The sequence below is a fragment of the Phascolarctos cinereus genome, unplaced genomic scaffold, assembly GCF_003287225.1.
Source record: "Phascolarctos cinereus isolate Bilbo 61053 unplaced genomic scaffold, phaCin_HiC Scaffold_726;HRSCAF=1367, whole genome shotgun sequence".
NCBI classification, from domain to species: Eukaryota; Metazoa; Chordata; class Mammalia; order Diprotodontia; family Phascolarctidae; genus Phascolarctos; species Phascolarctos cinereus.
Genome location: NW_027556098.1, coordinates 277984228 through 277997500, shown reverse-complemented (window position 1 = coordinate 277997500; position 13273 = coordinate 277984228). Strand labels below are relative to the sequence as shown.

Below are 13273 nucleotides of genomic sequence, written 5' to 3'. Positions count from 1 at the left end.
ATAAAATGAGATATACACCAACTTAAAATAAAGGTCAGGAGTAGAATTTGTTATGTAAAAAAGTAGGGAGAATTATCATAATCTCAGAAAAAGTTAAAGCTAAAATCAGATTTAATCAAATGAGAAAAATAGGGAAACTACACTATGTGTCAGCCATATTAACCTAGTTTTAGACCATATAAAATAACTAGGCAGCATAAATATGTAATAGTAAACATGTCAAAACATAAATAGGAACTAAATGAATTTTAACACAAAAACACCTTTCATACAAAGTTAGATCTAAATAATTGAAGTATTATTGTCCATGGGTACTTAAAGCTAATACAATTTTAAGATGGCAATTTTACCTAATTAATCTATTTGTATAATACCATTCCAACTAAATTACTAAAACATTGTCTTACTGAGTCAGAAAAAATAATCAGAGTTCATTAGGAAGAGCAGAGGGTCAGGAACTTCAAGGAAATCAGGGGGGAAAGATCTGAAGGAACTAGATTCAGTAGTATTAGACCTTAATCCATATTATAAGGTTAGAGCAGTGTTGAAATATAAAATGAATAATTTTAATTACTTGAAATTAAAATTTTCTTCTATAAATAAAACTTGTGTTTCCAAGAATAGAGGGAACGCAGAAAAATTGGGGGAAAAACTCTCACACATAATCTTCCATATAGACTACAATTAGGTCAGAATATTCTTATGGCACAGGAAATGATGAGCTGGTAGATTTGGAAAAATATGGAATAACTTGGATTTATGCTTGGATTTTTGTTTGTTTGTTTGTTTGTTTGGCTAGACAATGGGGTTAAGTGACTTGCCCAGGGTCACACAGCTGCTAAGTGTTATGTGTCTGAGGTAAGATTTGAACTTGGGTCCTCCTGAATCCAAGGCCAGTGCTCTATCCACTGTGCCACCTAGCTGCCCCAAGACTTGGATTTATGAAGGAAGATGCTATGCACCTAAAGAGAAATAGATGACAAGTGGAAATAGGCATAATGTGGTCTTTCACATATGCATTTCAGTGTATATGCATATATATTTGCATATTTTTTATATCAATGTGTACTTAGCTGTATATATATATATGTATATATGTTTATGTGTATGTATATATGTGTATATTATGTACGTGTATGTGTGTGTCTCTCTGTGTGTATATACATATATGTGTTTACATATATATATATATATATATATATCCATACTTAATTGTAATCTTCTTTGGGTAGGCAGGCAAAGGAAGTGGGGGGAAATGGAAAATGCACAGCAGAGGACAAAATAAAACATACAAAGAAGCAAACAAAAGTGGGACAGTTTTGAAAATAAATGTGTAGTATTCATTATATTACTTTCTTTTAAATTTAAATTTATTGCTTTACATTGAATCCCCTTGTGTTCTGCTGTGTACATGACAATTTTTTTTCTTTTCCTACTTTGTATTTAAGTTTAAAATAAATTCAAGTATAATAAAAAAGTGAAAGAATTATTAGGGAGAGGGAAAAATATAAATTGGATAGATAGATAGATAGATACATAGATAGATAGATAGAGATAGAGATAGAGATAGAGATAGAGATAGAGATAGAGATAGAGATAGAGATAGAGATAGAGATAGAGATAGAGATACAGATACAGATAGAGATACAGATACAGATACAGATACAGATACAGATATAGATATAGATATAGATATAGATATAGATATAGATATAGATATAGATATAGATATAGATATAGATATAGATATAGATATAGATATAGATATAGATATAGATATAGATATTTGGTGAGGCAATCAGAGTTAAATGACTTGACTAGGGTCACATAGCTAGTAAATATCATGTGTCTGAGGCCAGATATAAAACAAAACAATATTAAGTGTTCCATAATTAAATGGTAAAATATGAAGCATGTTATGAATACAGTTCAGTAAAAATACTGTGGGCTACAGTAGTCATGGAAGGTTTATGGGAGGTAGGATTCGTTAACTTTCAAAAATGCATAGACAGAAAGAAAATAGGGGGCCAGGGAAGGGACTATCACAAAAGCGCAGAGACAAGAATATCATGGCATGTATAAGAGATAGGGTGGAGACTGTCACATACAAGGCATATCCTCCACTTTTGGCCAGTCAGTATTTGGTTAATTTGGTCAATTCAGTTGACTTGGTTTCATAGGATCTTATTACAGAGTAAGCTTAGACCTTGAAGGGACTTTAGAGGCCAGTGAGTCAAACCACCTCACTTTACAAATGAGGAAAATAAGGTGCAGAACAATTAAATGATTTGCCCAGTGTCCCCTAGTAAGTGTCTGAGGTGGGACTTAAACCTGTCTTTCTGTCTCCAAATCCAGAGCCAGATTTGAACACAGGTCCTCCTGACTCCAGGGCCAGTGCTCTATCCACTGCACCACCTAGCTGCCCCTAATACAGGAAAATATTAAAGACTTCTTCCCAGAAAAGTGGAATCCCTTATGAGACAAGTCTCTATGGAAACCTTTATCTGTGTGTCACTAATGAGGTCCCAGGATTCTTATAAATAGCCATAAAAACCTTAAGATACATTATCAGGAGCTCTGTTGACAGTGATAAACATTATTTGTTCCCCTATAGCTAAAGAGGATACTCTGGCTAAAGTTGCAATTAGGAATAATCAACTTCAAATCAAATCAATCCTCAGAGCATTTCACAGACAATTCTGTGCCCTAATTCCCATCAACACGAAAAAGGATAAGAAGCCTCTATACTTGCACCATATTAACCTTCATAGAAGACATTGACCTGCCAGGACTCTGTGGATGAAAAGGCTCAAAGATCTAATGCTAGAGGGTGAGTATTTGATCAATTTGAAATTATTCTTCCTTCTAAATAGAGATTCATAGAACCTCAGGACTTTAAAAAGAAAAGGCATCTCCACATTCTATTCCATGAATCACTGACAATGGCATGAGGCTGAAGACTGGGAATGAGTAGTTTCAAAATTAGAAAGAGATTTTGGAGGCATGAGGAGCTCCAGCTCAGAATGATAGAACTGTTGTGTATCAGAGTTGGACATGACCTTCCATTTTCATATCCTACAACTTCCCCCAGTACCCATGCATCAGTGTAGTCATTCTGTCTCCACTTCAAGATCTGCTCTGAGGGGGAACCTACTATTACCAAGGCAGTCTATCTCACTTTGGGTTGCGTATAATTGTTAGAGATTTTTATGCTCACATCAAACCTAAATTTGCCTCTTTGCTACTTTCATGCATTGCTCTTTGTTCTATTCTTTGGAGATAAACTGAACAAGTCTAAATCCTTTTCACAATGAGAGCCCTTAAAATGCTTGGAAACAATTATTATGTTCCTATGATTCTTCCCCTCTCTGGCCAAAATTTCTAAAGTAGTTCAAATTATCCTTATAATGTACTTACTCATGACCCTCATTGCTCTTTTCTCAATATTCTCCAACTTTTCAATGGCCCTCCTAAGCTATGGAAAACAGAACTACATAAAATGTTCCCAGTGTGGTTTGACCAAAGTGGAATATGATAGAGCTATCACCAGAACTATCGCAGAAGCCTCTGTGTGTGTATTACTAATGAGGTACCAGGAATCTTCTAAACAGCCATAAAAGCCTTAACATACAGCAGCAGGAGTTTTGTTCACACATATCATTTTTGGAAGTTAAGACTCTTCATGTAGCTCAGAAGACCATTACTTTTTGTTTTTGTTTTTTTGGCTCTCACATATTTCTTAATTATATTGAGTTTGCAGTCAACTAAAAAACCCAGATCTTTGTCAAACAAACTGACTTTTAAATATGGCTCTATATTTTTTAGACTATTGAAACATGTTTTAACTGCTGTTCAAAATCTTACATTTATTTTTTTAGTAAATTTCATCATATTAGATTCAGCCCAATCTTTTAAACTGTCATGATATTTCTGGATCATGTTTAGGTCAGACTGTAAGTTTACTGTAATTGTAAGTTAGTCATGTCTCCTAGCATTGTGTAATGTTTGTATTTGATAAGCATGCCATCTATACTTATATCCAAGGTATTTAACAACACAAGAACAAGTAAGAATTCCTGATGCACTATACTGGAGACTGCCTATCCAGATAACTTTTAAAAATTATGACTACTCTTTGTGAGTTCACCAAATTACAATTCTGTCCATTCCATATCCCTTCATTCTTTCTATAATAGGATTTTTATGAAATATTTTGATAAAATTTAGGCACATTATATATTACAGCAGTTTCCTGGTTGGCCATCATATTAACATACTGTTCTAGTAAAAACTATCTGGAGTTCCTAAGAACTGTCTCAACAGAGGACAACCAGAATTTCTTCTCAGCTCATACCTTTCCAACTGTTTGACCTTACCAATAACTGTACTTTTCTGAGACCTTTTTTCAATGTGATGAGAAAGGACACAGAGTACACAGTCCCCAAGTTGGCAAACTCCAACAGTATTTTCTGGGCAGTTCATGGGCTATGGACAGAATTTTGCAAGATTTAAGAACTAGAATGGAAAGGTCACAGGAAAGTAAATTAGATTTAATCTAATCAATTAGATTGAAGCTAAACAATCTTTTTAGATTAAAGATGAAAGAATTGTACATCTTCCTCAACAGCATCAATCTTGGACCTTGGATAATATCATCATTGCCTTTCTTACCCCTGTAGCCATGTTAACAATTGTAGAAAGGCATTATTTAGAATTCAGTATAACCACTACTATAATTGACATCAAGTGAGAATTAATTTTAGATTACATCTCTTATGTTTACTAACTGTGAGAACTAGACCCTCAATATTTTCTAATATTTTTATACATGTAATACCTACTTCAATAATTGCTGCAAATACTATAGTTTGCAAATAAAGATCTTTGAAACTATGAATGTTTGTAAGAATAAAAATAATTATTATTGTATGTTGGAGAGGAAGTCAGGCATGGATTTTTCCAATGGTCTGGAATACATGAAATATATAACCGTGAAAGCTGAGAGTCGGTAGCTGTTTATAGGAAAAGAGAATTAGACAAAAAGATTAGGTGACTGTACACAATTTTATTCTTCTGTCTGAGCTGATTTTTGAAACTGGTAATGAGGACACCCTCTTTCTTGTTGTTTCTGTTTTTTCTTCATGTTTACAGTTTCTTGCCTCCTCCTACTCTACAATCAAAAAGAATGGAGAAAGGAAATTATTCCCTAGTGACTGAATTCATCCTCATAGGGTTAACAGACCAGCCAGAGGTCCAGCTGCCCTTCTTCTTCCTCTTCCTAGGGATTTATGTAATCACAGTGGTGGGAACCTGGGCATGATAATATTGATTAGACTTAGTCCTCATCTTCACAACCCTATGTATTATTTCCTCTGCAGTTTGTCCTTCATTGACCTCTGTCAGTCAACTGTCATTACTCCCAAAATGCTGATGAACTTTTTATCAAGAAAAAACACCATCTCCTACCCTGACTGCATGACTCAGTTCTATTTTTTTGCCTTTTTTGCAATTTCTGAATGTCAAATGTTGGCTGTGATGGCCTATGATCGCTATGTTGCTATATGTCATCCCCTTCTTTACAGTCTTATTATGTCTTATCAAGTGTGCTCCTGGTTGGTAGGTGGGGTGTATGTATTGGGCCTCACTGGGACCTCAGTTCACACCGGCTGCTTGCTTAGAGTGCTCTTCTGTAAGGAAAATGCCATTAATCATTACTTCTGTGATCTCCTTCCACTCTTGAAGCTCTCTTGTTCTAACACATACGTCAATGAAGTGGTGGCTCTGGCCTTCAGCACATTTAATCTCCTTTTCCTAACCTTGGCCATTATTTGTTCTTATGTCTTGATCATAGCTAGCATTTTAAAAATTCACTCCACAGAAGGCAAATCAAAAGCCTTCAGCACCTGTAGCTCCCATATTGTAGCAGTTGGTATCTTCTTTGGCTCTTCTTCATTCATGTATCTGCAGCCATATTCAGTGAACTCCATGGATCAGGGGAAACTGTCTTCTGTCTTTTATACTATTATAGTTCCCATGCTAAACCCCCTAATCTACAGTCTGAGAAATAAGGATGTCAAAATCGCCTTGAAGAAAATTATAAAAAAGAACATTTTATTGAAAGGAGCAATACCAAAATAATTGGTTTAGTGGAAGTTAGGATTCCAAGGGGGAGAGAGAGAGAGAGAGAGAGAGAGAGAGAGAGAGAGAGAGAGAGAGAGAGAGAGAGAGAAGAGAGAGAGAGGGAGAGAGAGCAGAGAGAGAGAGAGAGGGAGAGAGAGGAGAGAGAGAGAGAGAGAGAGAGAGGGAGAGAGAGAGAAGGAGAGAGAGAGAGAGGAGGAGAGAGAGAGAGAGAGAGAGGGAGGAAAGAAGAGAGGGAGAGAAGAGAGAGAGAAGAGAGAGAGAGAGAGAGAGAGAAGAGAGAGAGAGAGAGAGAGGAGAAGGAGAGAGAGAGAGAGAGAGAGGGAGGGAGGAAGAGAGAGAGAGAGAGGAGGGAGAGAGAGAGAGAGAGAGAGAGAGAGAGAGAGAGAGAGAGAGAGGGAGGGAGGGAGAGAGAGAGAGAGATGGGGGAAGGTGGGGAATAAGGAAGAGATTTGTACAAAGAAGATACCCTGGCCAACACATATAATTAATTTGAATTCCAACTCAGAGATTCTTTGGGGACATATCTTAAACTACGGTAGGCTGAATTTCTCTTCCCACATTTACACTCCTCTTACAACTCTTGCATATCAGATGAGTAAAATAACTGAAATTCATCCATGGATTGATTTGCTCCTTATACTGAAAGAGATGGCTCTTCTAATTTAAAAAGATTTATAGAACTGTAATTTTCCTGGATAACCTTCTGTGAGGAAATGATTGCTGCAATTAGAATTAAACTTCCAAGGATTCACAACATGAATGATACAGAAAAGTATTTAAAAAATTGCAATTCCCTCCCACTTGTTTTTAAGTTGAAGAAACTGTATCCCAAAGAGGAGAAGTGACTTGCCCAAAGTCACAGAGCAAGTCAATAACAACACCAGGTCTTGCACTTAGTCTCTTCACTCTCAGTCTTTTGTCTTCTCCAGAACATCATGTAGTCATCAATACAAAGGAATTAAAAAGTGGAAAACGAATTACAACCTTATATGTGATAGGATGTGTACAGTAAATATTAAGGACCCATCCTCTAACTCCATAACAATATGTAAAGAAGTTCCTTATTCGTATAACCAGCTTTTAAGAAGGCCTCATGCAGGCAGAGAGAAACATTTCTGGGAGATGCTGTTATAGCCACACAGTGTTTTTCTTCTTGTGTTGGAAGAACTCAGGCTCAGAGTCAATAGCAGCTATAGAAGCATGAACTGTGGGAAAAACTATTGTCCCTCTGGAAGTTTTAAAGCTGACTCTATAATATGTGTGGAAAATTGCATACATTTTCAGATTTTTTTCAGTGTGCCTATTGGTTCTCTTGATTTTTTCCTCATGTCCTTTTATTTCATTTCTTTAATAACAATATTCATTACATAGGAGAGTTCTTTGACAAAGGAATAGGAAGAAATATTTAGAGGTGTTTCAGTTATATAAAAAAATGCCTATTTAAAAATAAGCATATATCAATAAAAACCTATTTAAAAATAAGCATATATACAGAATGATGTATGTGAAGTTGTGGCTGAGAGTATTTGGCTGTGGCAGCAGCAAGGTGGGGTGTCATATGTATTGAGAAAGTAATGATATTGATGGCATTTGGGATACAAGATGACATACTGGGAAGAGGAACATTATGTCCCAGAAGTCTTCAGGCATGCTGCCTAGGCCTTGGGTGCAAGTGGCCTGTGGGCCTGCTGTTGCAGCCTCATGCCTTGCAGTTTATTTCCTTTTAACCGACCAATGCAGGAGTAGTGATAACTAACTTTCTACTGGGTAGGACAGGTACCAGACTATGAAGCATAGTCTCCCTTTCCTCCTCCTTCTCTCTGTCCAAGTAAAGAAGAACTGGATTTGAAAGTTTGTTCCATTTTGTAAAGTAAATTCTTTAATTCATGTTAGAATGTCTAGATTTCTTTTGCTGTCTAGACAAATCTAATTGATCTAACTTTTCTTGGCCTATGTGTATTATTATTATCCATTAGTAGAGAAGAACTCAGGCCCAGAGATGCAATCATTCATGGGATGTGCAGAAAGGATTTTTCTCTCCTACCCACTCCCAGTCAGCCATTTCATTTTGAAATACATTAACTAGACAAATAGGAGACGTATACCTATGAGGGAGCTAAGCTACTCATACTCTAGTGAGACACAGATACAAGGAAGGCATCAGACAAGGGAAAAAGGGGCTTTGAGGAGCACGACCTCTGGAAGGAAACAAAAAAGCTGCCTAGGAAATAACCTTGATAATAGTGAGTTGGGTCCTAGACAGGACTTCCAGGCCTTGAGGTTCAAAAGGTATAAATCACCTTTGGCACATGTATTCCTTACACTTTGTCCTTCATTGCTGTTAGCCTTTAGAGCCTCTATAAATATGGATATTAGAGAGTTTTAGGTAAGTGTTCAGCCAAGGTTTTATCAAAAATGAAAAAGCTAAATTTGCCACCAACAAAAAGGAAACTAAAATAATTGTTAGGAGCTATTTTCCCCTATTATATGCCATTAAATCTGACAATCTAAGTGAAAACTATGAATATTTACAAAAATCTAAATTGCCCAGATCAATGAAGAGGAAATAGAATAATTAAGTAGCCCCATCTTAGAAAATAAAATTGAACAAGCAATCAATGACCTCCTTAAGAAAAAATTCTGGGGCCAGATAGATTCACAAATGAATTCTACCAAAAGTTTAAAGACTATTTAATTCCAATACTATATAAACTATTTGGAAAAAAGTCAAAGAAAGAGTCCTACAAAATCCCTTTTATAACACAAATATAGGGCTGATACCTAAACCAGGAAGAGCAAAAACAAAGAAAGAAAGTTATAGACCAATTTCCCCCATGAATATTGATGTAAAGAAATACTAATAGATTACAGCAATAAATCATAAGAATCCTACATTATGACCCGTGGATTTATACCAGCAATGCAGGGATGACTCAATATTAAGAAAACACAATTGACCATATCAATAATAAAACCAATGGGAAAGGTTTTGATAAGATACCACATGCCTTTCTATTTAGGAAAAAGAAAACACTGAGCATTCTAGGAAGATGGCATAGTAGGTCAGAAAATTCCAAGCTCTCTGGATTTCCCCCACACATGATTTAAAATAGCACATAAAGAAGAAAACAGAGTGGTAAAAATAAATAAGACTAGGGGCAGAACAGTGGTCAACCTGGGACAACCAGGGAAGATCTGAAGAAAAATCTCAGGATGAGATTTGGCCCCTATGAAGTGTAAATACTTCTAGGCTAGTTCTGCTTAAACAAGAAGCAGTGAGACCTGGAGATAGCTGTGTTGGGAGGCAGCCTCAGCCCCAGCCAAAGGAACTTTTACCCTAGGAGAGTGAGGGGAGGGCAGCTGAGCCAGGGAAGATTGAAGGAACCTCTGCTGACAAGGTACATCAGATCCAGCTCTGTTGTAGAGACATTGCCTTGGGAGTGAAGGAACCAGCTCATGTCCAGTGAGTACAAAAGCAGTGGGGCAGGGACACTGCTGACTGTGGACAACTACAGAAGGCTAGAGGTCTTGGTTTTGGTTCCAGGGCAGAGGGAGAAATGAAGGATCTGAGGTCAGAGGCACCATCTCCCATACCCCTAGAGGTGATTACCAAAAATTAGCTGCTACATTTTTTTTAATGAGGCAAAGGAGAAAGAATTCAACCATAGAAAGGTACTATTGGAATAGAGAGACTGGGGTTCATCTTCAGATGAGGATAGTGAAGCAAAGAAACCCTATTCAAGCCCAAAAGAGTAATGTCAAATGGTCACCTGCCAAAAAAGAATTCATAGAAGAACTTTAAAAAGACTTTAAAAATCAAATGAAAGAAATTGAGGAAAACTAAAGCAAAATAAGAGCAATCCAAGAAAAACAAGAAGACTATGAAAAGAAAGTCAACCAATTAGAAAAGACAAAAATCCTAAGGAAGAAAAAGACTCCTTGAAAATCAGAATTGGGAAGCCAGTGAAGTCAGTGAAGTTGTAAGAGACTAAGAAATATATCTCTCTATCACCCCGGGCCACTTCCCACACTTAATCCTAGCTAGGCTTTTTCTCCCTTGGCCATGTGGTCCAGGTCCCTGGTGTTCTATTATCTCACAGTTCCTGCACACTACTTGGCCACTTCTAGATCCTTCCCATAGCCTTTTTGTATATAAGATCCATCTTGTCTCCATTAAGGTGCTCAGATTCTTAGAATCTAGCCACTGCTCAGATTTTCACAATCTAGCTAATAGCTCACAGGTGCTCAGATTCCTTAAGAGTCTTGCTAAAATGGCAGATTTTTAATAAACTTTATCTTTGACTAAGAAATAAAGAACAAAAGTAAAGAATGAAAGAATAGAAGATAATGTAAAACATCTCATAGGAAAAACAACTTACCTAGAAAACAGATCAAGAAGAGAAAACAAGAATAATCAGACTACCTTGCCCTCTTCACCAGTGTTTTGCTTCTGCCCACTGGCTTCCCAATCTACCCTCCCTTCTGTCATTCACCTCTTCTCTTTTCTTCTTCCTCTCCTACTTCCACTTCAGGTAAGATAGATTTCTAGATTCAACTGATTGTGTATATGCTTCTCTCTTTAAGCCACTTCCAATGAGAGTAAGGTTCAAGTGATGCCAACTATCACCCTTTCATCTTCCCTTCCAATATCATAGGCCTTTAGTGCCTCTTCATGTGAAATAATCCTTTTCACAAAAATAAACTCAGATCTAAACAATTTGAAAAATATCAATTGCTCAAAAGTAGGTCAAGCCAATATAATAAAATGACAATTCTACCTCAATTAATTTTATTTATTTGGTGTCATACCAATCAATCTACCAAAACAACATTTTATAGAGCTAGAAAAAATAACAACAAAATTCATTTGGAAGGAAAAAAGGTGAAGAATATGAAGGCAATTAATGGGAAAAAAATGTGAAGAAAGGTGCCCTAGCCATACCAGCTCTCGAAATATATTACAAAGTGACAGCATCAAAACAATCTGCTATGGGCTAAGAAATAAAGTTGTGGTTAGTGAGATAGATTGGGTATACAATACACAGTAGCAAATTATCATAGTAATGCAGTGTCTGATAAACACAAAGATCCAAGCTTTGGGGACAAGAACTCACTATTTGACAAAAATTGCTGGCAAAACTGAAAAACAGTTTGATAGAAACTAGATCTAAACCAACATCTCACACATTAAAGCATGATAGTGTCAAAATGGCTATATGATCTGGATATAAAGAGTGATTCCACAAGCAAATTGGGAAAGAATATAATAGTTTACCTGTCAGACCTACAGATGAGAAAAGAATTTATGATGAAATAAGAGATAGAAAGCAAATTATGATATGTAATTTTCAATTTATTAAATGAAAAATATTTTGCACAAATAAAACAATGCAATCAAGATTAAAAGGAAAGCAGAAATCTGGGGAAATTTTTTTACATCAAGTTTCTGTGATAAAGAAGGTCTCATTTCTCAAATATATAGAAAACTATAGAAATTTGTAAGAATACAAGTTGTCTCCCAATTGATAAATGGTCAAATAATATTAACAGGCAGTTTTCAGATGAAGAAATGAAAGTTATCTAGTCACATAAAAGATGCTCTAAATCACTATTAGTTAGCAAAATGCAAATTTTAAAACTTACCACCTAAAACTCATCAGATTAGCTAAAATGACAGAAAAGGAACGTGATAAATGTTAGAAAGGATGTTGGAAAATTGAAATGATAACGTACTGTTGGAGTCATGAATTGTTCCAACCATTCTGTAGAGCAATTTGGGACTATGTATATGTATATAGCTGCTCTTTTTGTGGTGACAAAGAATGTGAAATTGAGGAGATGACTATCAATTGGAGAATGAATAACCAAGTTATGGTATATGATTGTATTGATTGTAATGGAATACTATTGTGCTATAAGAAATTATGAGGGGGAGGATTCAGGGAAGATGGTAGAGTAGATGAAAAAATTCCAAGCTCTCAAGATTTTCCCCTACAAAAGAGATAATTGCACCTCAGGGCCAACAAAGTGAGGGTAAAAACAGATAAGAATAGAGGAACAACAGGGATCTTCCACAACCTGGATATTTCCAGAAGATCAGAAGAAAAATCTCAGGATGAGGGTTTAGCCCTGTGAAGAGAAAACACCCTCTGACTAGGGTCAAGCTCCTTAAACAACAAGAAGCAAGCCCTAGGGTTAGCTGGTTTGGGAGGCTGCCTCAACCTCAGCCACAAGAACTTTTATCCAGGGATAGTGAGGGGAGTTGGGCATCTGAGCCAAGGAAGATCTAGGGAATCTTGCTGACAAGGAACAGACACAGCTGTTGGAGAATGGTAGGAGAGAGGAGAAGGAACCAGTACGCCTGGTGAGTGCGGAAGGAGTGAGGCAGAATGTCCCTGGTTGTGGGCACTTACAGGAAGCTGGAGGTTTTGGCTTTGGCTCCAGGTTAGAGGGGAGAACCGAAGAACTGGGGCAAGAGGCACCATCCCCCATACCTGAGGACTAGAGGCAATTACAAAAACTAAGTTATCGCTACAAAAAATGTACAAGCAAAGGATAAAGAATCCAATCATAGAAAGTTACTATGGGAAAAGAGAAGACTGGGGTTCATCTTCAGAGGAGGATATTGAAGCAAAGAAACCCTCTTCTACACCGAAGAGTAATGTCAAATGGTCACCTGCCCAAAAATAATTTATAGAAGAACTTTAAAATACTTTAAAAATAAAATGAGAGAGGTTGAGGAAAAACTTAAAAAATGAAAATAACAACCCAAGAAAAACAAGAAGAATATGAAAAGAAAGTCAGCCAATTAGAAAAGGAGATCCAGAATCTTTTTTTTTTTTGGTTTTTGCTAGGCAATGGGGTTAAGTAACTTGCCCAGGGTCACACAGCTACTGTGTGTTATGTGTCTGAGGCTGGATTTGAACTCAGGTTCTCCTGACTCCAGGGCCAGTGCTCTATCCACTATACCACCTCGCTGCCCCTGGAGATCCAGAATCTTAAGGAAGAAAATGACACCTTGCAAATTAGACTGAGCAAGGTGAAGCCAGAAAAGTTATAAGAGATCAAGAAATAATTAAACAAAATACAAAGAAAGAAAAAAATAGAAGAGAAAGTTAAATATCTTATAAGA

At 36.6% G+C, this 13273-nt stretch overlaps 1 pseudogene; it reads left to right on the top strand.

Annotated features, from left to right (window-relative positions):
* Positions 1 to 5182: 5182 nt before the first annotated feature.
* Positions 5183 to 6138, top strand: LOC110218078 (olfactory receptor 8G1-like; annotated as a pseudogene).
* The last annotated feature ends 7135 nt before the right edge of the window (positions 6139 to 13273 follow it).